Here is a 7,448-nt window from a genome sequence, read left to right as displayed (position 1 = left end):
CAGCACTGACAGATCTTTGAATCTCTTCTCACACTGACTGCAGCTATAAGGCTTTTCACCAGTGTGGATTCGCTGATGACTCTTCAGACTTGAGGAACATATGAATGTCTTCTCACACTGATCACATCTATACAGCTTTTCACCAGTGTGGATATGCTTATGATACGTCAGCCCTGAGGAATCTTTGAATCTCTTCTCACACTGACTGCAGCTATAAGGCTTTTCACCAGTGTGGATTCGCTGATGGCGGTTAAAACTACCCTTCTGAATAAAAGCCTTTCCACACTGGTCACAGAGATAGCGCTTCTCTCCAGTGTGGATTCGCTGATGAGTCTTCAGTACTGAAGTAAATCTGAATCTCTTCTCACACTGACTGCAGCTATAAGGCTTCTCTCCAGTGTGAAGGCGTTGATGAATTTTCAGATACTTCTTCCATCTGAAATATTTCAGACACTTGTCACAACGGTGTTTGTTCTGCAGCCTCTGGGTGGGCTGAACCTGCTGTCCATCGCTGGGACCAACTGAGGCTTTATCATCATGGCCGCCTGGGTTTGTGCAGGTTTGGTTCTACGAAGGGAAATACAGTAATTATAACCAACAGTAAATATAATACACAAACAATTTGATAGTCAACAGCTTTATTGCTTTGCAAAGATTAAAAGCATCCTAACACATCTCCCCATTTAGCTTAATCAAATGCAAAAAGTATAAATTTGCCTTTCTCTCAGGTAGACTAGAGGTCTGGAACCTGTGGCCCCACCAGTGGCTCTTTGGACATTTTATAATGGCTCCTAATAATTTAGTTAAAAATGCAGAAAAACCAACTGACGGTCTTTTAATCTAAGCATAATGACAAAAGTACATTTTAATAAAATGGTAAATGACTGAACTTATATAGATCTTTTCCAATCATTTTGACCATTCAAAGCGCTTTACACTGGAGTCACATCCACCCATTCACACACACAAACTCTCACATTTATACATCAGTAGGGGGTAAGTGCCTTGCCCAGGGGTACATCAACATGTGCCAGGAGGAACCTGGAATTGAACCTACAACCTTCTGATCACAAAACAACTACTCTACCCACAGAGCCACAGTCGGCTCATAGTCGTCAGTAATATACAACAGAACAATTGCATTGAATTTCCACAACAGAAGGACAAGAAAAGTTCCAGTTTTGTATTTTTTAATCTGTTTTTCTTGTCATTGTGTTGAAAACTATCCTATAATTTTACTAAATTCTCCACAAATATCTTCATTGATAAGAATGATTATTTGAAGGCAGATTCAGGTTTTAATTTTTACATTTAACCTTTTTAGCAGTTAATATTTAACAACTCGGGATCCTATTATTATGTTGTTTAAATCCCAAAAAAGAAATAAAATTGTGGTTCTTTAAAAATGACAACAGATTTTCTATAGTTAGATGTTTATTAAAATGACAAGTCAGCAAACATTTATGGCTCTAAAAAAGTGTTGTTGTTTTTTATCTGGACTGAAGGCAAAAATGGTTCTTTGGACTGTAAAGCAGTGGTCCACAACCCCCGGGCCGCGGACCGGTACCGGTTCGTGGACCAATTGGTACCGGGCCGCACAAGAAATAATTAAATATTTCCATTTTATGCATTATTTGAGTCTGGAGAATCTTTTATTTTGAAAATCCCTTAACCGGATTCTCTCGGTTCCGTCTTGCATGCCAACATTGATCCACAAGCAGCAAAACGAGTAAGAAACAGATCAGATGTCTTCGGAAAGTTTCTTTGCAAAGGGAAAAGGCCCAGAGAAGAGACAGGAGAATGGATTTATCCAGGTAGGTGATTCCCACATTCCAAGCCCAATCTGCATGATATGGTGACCGGCTTGTTAATGAGGCAATGAAGCTTCAAGCTGCTTCTCCACGTAGAGACCGAGCACCCTGTGCATAAGCAACACTTGGGTATCATTGTCTCTCATCGCTCCCAGGTGGGACCGTCTCGTTGCAGAGGATCAAGCTCAGGGTTCCCATTAGTCGTTATCGTGAGTTACAATTTTCACGAAAGTAAAATGTTAGTTTTTGTGGCGCGTCTGTATCTTATTTTGAAGGGATATGTAAACGTTACCATAGCGACCAGAGTCAGAGAGCGTTAGGGCAGTGGTCGAGACGAGATGAGAGGAGTGGAGCTTGTGAGTTTTAGGTCTGATTCACACAATTTAAGGATTTTCGGCCGATTTTAAAAACCTCTGTGACCACAGAACCGATAAAAGTCCAACAGGTTCGGTCGGTTCGTGTGTCCAACCACACGGCAGGAGCAACACACCACCTGAACCGATTCCACTCCCGAACATCCCGATTCCAGAAGAAAATCCAGTAAAACACCCAACATACCAAACGTGAATTTAGAATAATCAAACATGGATGACGATGTAGAAGCAGCAGTGATAGTTTGTGGACTCATTTTAAGCGATAAAAAAGAAAAGCCGTTTGATAAAAGACGGCGGGAGCAGCCGCTCTATTTGCCGCACTATGATTTGGAGGTGAGTCATGTTTTTTTGTAGTTAACATTTTTAACTGAATAAACATAACCACATATAATAAACATATAAAAAAATGACCTTCACATATAGTAATAAACATTTCCATATATCACCTCTGATGTCCACCGGACTCTCAGTTGCCATGTCAACTGTTTGGGATTTCCTTCGTTCTTGCGTCACCGCGCTTTCTGATTGGCTACCTGTCACATTCAACGGGCTGTGTTCTCGCTCCCAGGGAAAACCCCACAGACTGCGATAATCGGGCCAAGACAATGTTGATGAATATATTCTTCATATTCGTGGAAGAGGAAGTGTGTTACTTCCCCTTCCACGTAACACACCACACACTACAGGATGTTGTAAGATTGTCATAAATGGAAAATTGGGGGGGAAAAAAAGGCTTTAGTGGGAACACCAACATGCAGAAGCATTATCTGACGCCCTCCCGCCAGGCCGCAGCAAAATTGCCAAGTCTTGACCGGTCCGCGATAATAAAAACGTTGGGGACCACTGCTGTAAAGGTTTCAGATCTCTTTTGTAAGCTAACATAAAGATTTGGGTTTCGTTAGGACAGGTCACCGGTCACCTGGCAACAAAGAGACATACAGGTAGGCCTGTCGCGATAAACGATAAATCAATTAATCGTACAATAAATGAAAACTATCGACCTCATTTTAATTATCGGCTTTATCGTCTCTTCCAGCCTTTTTCTCTTTCCGTTAATGACACTGAATGAAAAAAGGCTCAACTCCGGTTCTCTCCACTGACTCCTCCCTTCCCCATTTCCTTAGTGTAAAGCCCAGCGCACACTGCACGATCTTAGAGGCAGATTGTCGCCCATTTTCAAAACCTGACAGACAACACATGAGCCGACAGAAATCCTAGCTATAACGGTTCGATCGGGTTCGGTCCTGTCGTGTGGTGTCCAACAATGGGCACAAAATAATGGCTACAAGTCCAGTTAACTAATTTTAAAACCAGGCATTAATCAATGCTTTACTACAATCTACCTGCAATGCATGTGGCTAGTGTCAGCGTAAAGTCCTGACTGAATGAAAATCATTATAACCTATTTATGTCACGTTAACAAAGAACAGCTGGTTTATCAACTGCGGTAGCAATTTCACTCCAACTCCTCCCTTGTCATTTCTATATTCTTTGCACAAAATGTTGAATAAACATTAATGTTGTTTCCACGTATCATCTCCGATGCCCTCTGGACTTCAGGTTGCGCTGTGTCAGCTGTTTGGGATTCCCCGATGTAATTTCCCCTCAGAAAGCGCAGAGGAGAATCCGCGCTTTCTGATTGGCTACCTGTCACATTCAACAAGCTGCGTTAACTTAAAGCTCCCAGTCGGGGAAAACCCCTGATTTGGATGGTGCGGCAACAACGATCTACCGTAACACACCACACACTACTGGATGATCGGTTACGAAATCGCAAGAGACCATCTTAGGACGGCCAACGATCTAAGATGGTCGTAAGGGGAAAATCCAGGCAAAAATCATATAGTGTGAACTATTGCATCAGGTAGTCGATGTGCCCATCTTCTCTATTTAAATCTAATTATTACTGAAGGGCAACATAATATACAGACTTCATAATCTGCACTCTTTTGGTTGAATGCAGTATTTATTTCCACTTTTACTTTATGTTGTTTAGTTTTTATTCAAGTGACTTTTTTGTTAATGGAGACCGAGAATCCATTTTATTTTGTTTTTGGTTGTTTAGTTTATTTTGTTTATCAGTTCCAGTGTTTAGTGTTCTTTTGAAAATAAAGTGTATCTATCTTTGGCAGGAAATCGCATGCATTATTACATCATTTCCATTAAATCAGTGTAACAAGGTCTTCAAACAATATTATCGTTTATCGCAATAATTTCTGAGACAATTAATCACTCAGCAAAATTTGTTATCGTGACAGGCCTACATAGAGGACCAACAACCATGCACACACACACACACACACACCCTCATACTTATAGCAGTTCAGAAAACCCGAATGAAAATAAATGTCATGTTTTTGAGGTGTGGCATGAAGCCAGAGTACCCAGAGAAATCCCATTCATGCACAGAGAGAACATTTAAAGTAAATGCAGAAAGATTATTAAAAACAATAAAGTAGCAATTAGTTCCCACAAGTTTTAATAACTAACCTCTTCCAGTGATGCCTTCTCTTCCAGGTGAAGTTTCTCCATTTCAGTCCTGCGTAAAACAAACATTCATAACATGGAAAATTGAATTTAGGATATTTGTGCAGCAGTGGCAGCAGTTTCAGATATAGTTGAAACCAGATATTTATTAGAGACAACCTGATTTCACACATTATGATTTTAAAACAGTCTTAACTTCCTGCTTTATGTCAGCCAGGATTAAATACATTCCCTAATTCCTCTGAAAAGTTTTCATTTCTGTTTTTCATTTAGAAAGTTTTCATAAGCTAAGCTAACTGTGCATTTAAACAGATGCTTTGTAAACTTCTAGCATTTTAACAGAAATAACTGAGAATCATGAAACAGAGGGATGATTTCTGCTTCACAGGTTTAAGTTTTAGTGATGACATGATTCTACATTTTGTACAGTGAATTATTAAACATCAGTATGAATTATTACAAATATATGTGATAAAGAAATGAGCATTTACTTACAATTTCTGCGAGCCACCTCTTCAGATTATCTTTGTTATAATATTTACATTTGACAGATGCTCTTATGGTTTCCATGGTAACATTGTTCAAAGGATTACAGCTCCATAAACATTTAACTCTCTATGTATTTAAAACAAAACATTCAGCCATCTGATTAGGCTAATTACAGACTTTATTCTTCTGTGCACCAGAAAGTTTCACTTAAATGTTAAATCTATTTTATTTTAACAGATCTGGAAACTTGTTATGGTGCATACAGTACTGTTTCCATGGAGACAGGTTGTTTTGATATTTTACATCTTAATGTAACCATAGTTGTAACAAATGACTATATTTGTTATGTTTTGTAAATGTCACTTCTTTTAAAACAAGCTGCATTCGTATGTGTGAGCCTCTGTGTTTATCCGAGCCTGCAGAAGCTAAAAGAGACGGAGGAACACAGAATTATTTATTCCCAACAGTCCCCCTGTCGGGCGGCACAAATATCACAGCAACAATCACTAAATGTGGTGCATATGGATCCTGAGCTAAAATATGGCGGCCCGTTCCTTCCGGCCGTCGTAGCCCCGTGGGCCCCGACCCGGATTGCCATGGTAACGGCCCGCAGCCCTCAGGGTTGCAACCCCTGGACAACTAAGCTAATGTGATACTAAGACTGAAGTAACTAAACTAAACGTAAAAGTTTAAGCAATTTATTGGAAATCAATAATTAATAATTCCTTAATATGGAATTATTGGCAGATTATTTAACCTGTAAAAGCCATTTTCCCCATAAGTTAATTTATCAGCCAATAGAACTAGAACTTTGTCATCAATATTAAGGATTTACTTCAAACAATCCTCTATATGTTGCTGAAAGTTACTTTCTAGTTAGCTTGTCTTATTTAAAGTGTTGTAAGATATTTGGACTAGAAACTCGACCAAAATAACTTTAAGTTTCCTGCTAGAATAAAAAATAATCTGGAGGACAATATTTAGATGAAAACCACAGAAACAGGTTGTTGTCTGCATTATTAACAAAAATAATCTATTTTCACAATTTTCAGATGCTTATTCCCATTTTGTGTGATACACTGCAAAAACACAAAGTCTTGTCTTTACATGTGCATGTTGCTGTAACTGAGCTCAGTCACTACATGTGCTACTGTAGACCAATATTAATACTGCTGCTGCTCAATCCTAATCCTGCTAAATCTTTCTGGTTCCACATCAGGGTTCTTTGTCCCTCTGAGGGGGACTTCCCTGATGCGGCTCGGATCAGATCGGTTCATTTATTCATATAAACTGCCTGAATGTGAAGCCTGCAGCTGTTCTGGGCGTACAGGAGAAGCAGAACATGGCGGCGGAGCTCAGCTCACCTGCAGCCAATCCAAGGTAACGCCTATAACGCAGCAAATCTAAAAGCAGAAATCAGAGATCCTGATTGTCATGGAGCCACCATGCAAAGTTTTATTAAATATTTCAAGTCTCGTATAACTTGAGGGACATTAAAGGTATTAAAGCTTCAACAGGTGCAAAGATAAGAAAACAGATCTGGGATTACTCAGCCGCTAAAGGTATTTCAAGAGTTTTGATAAAATAATCCTTGGTGAAGCTGATTTTCTGGGTGGGACTGTTTGGATCTGGCTTTGTGTTGTGACTCTACTGCTTTAATAACTAAACGCAGTGAATTCAGAGTAAATTCTGCTCATTTGGGTGAAAACTGAATGTTAAAGCAGGTTAGTAATTAGGCCTGTCTCAATAGCAAACTTTACTAGACGATAAATTGTCCCAGGAGTTATTGTGATAAACGATAATATTGTTGTTTTGAGACCATTTTCCAGTAACATAATGGTAATGGCAATAAAATGAATAAACAAAAACAATAAATAAAATGAATTATTAAGTCTCTGTAAAGAAAATTGTATTTCAATTTTTTTGTAGAAAGAGAGAAACAATAAATCATGCCCATGGCAGTTATTGTTGTCAAGTTTCATGGCTGTGAAATGGTGAGGTAGACGCAGTGGACCCAGGTTTGTAGAATGAAATGATGATTTAATGAAGAATAAAGCACAACAATCCATTCAGCACAGCAGAGCAGAAAGCTAAGAGCTCAGAACCGGTAATAAACTGCAAATAAACAAGAACTGACGACAGACAAGACAAGGACCCGACAAGGAAGCAAGAGACACAGGTGGACTTAAATACACGGAGGGTAATCAGGGAACAAGACACAGCTGGGATCAATCAAGGGGTAGACGGGACAACACAGAGAAACCAAAATAAACACACAGAAAACTCA

General features: G+C 39.3%; 1 long non-coding RNA gene across 1 annotated transcript; it reads right to left on the bottom strand.

Annotated features, from left to right (window-relative positions):
• Nucleotides 1-430: 430 nt before the first annotated feature.
• LOC116729190 (uncharacterized) lies at nucleotides 431-5,714 on the bottom strand. The gene is made up of 3 exons (XR_004341106.1): nucleotides 5,168-5,714; nucleotides 4,676-4,724; nucleotides 431-567 (listed from the first exon to the last, which is right to left on the bottom strand). It is a non-coding gene; the product is annotated as an uncharacterized LOC116729190 (long non-coding RNA).
• Between the last annotated feature and the right edge of the window lie 1,734 nt (nucleotides 5,715-7,448).

The sequence above is a fragment of the Xiphophorus hellerii genome, chromosome 12 (assembly GCF_003331165.1).
Source record: "Xiphophorus hellerii strain 12219 chromosome 12, Xiphophorus_hellerii-4.1, whole genome shotgun sequence".
Taxonomy (NCBI): domain Eukaryota; kingdom Metazoa; phylum Chordata; class Actinopteri; order Cyprinodontiformes; family Poeciliidae; genus Xiphophorus; species Xiphophorus hellerii.
The sequence above is the reverse complement of the archived record's forward strand: the minus strand, read 5'-3'. Positions and strand labels throughout refer to the sequence as shown.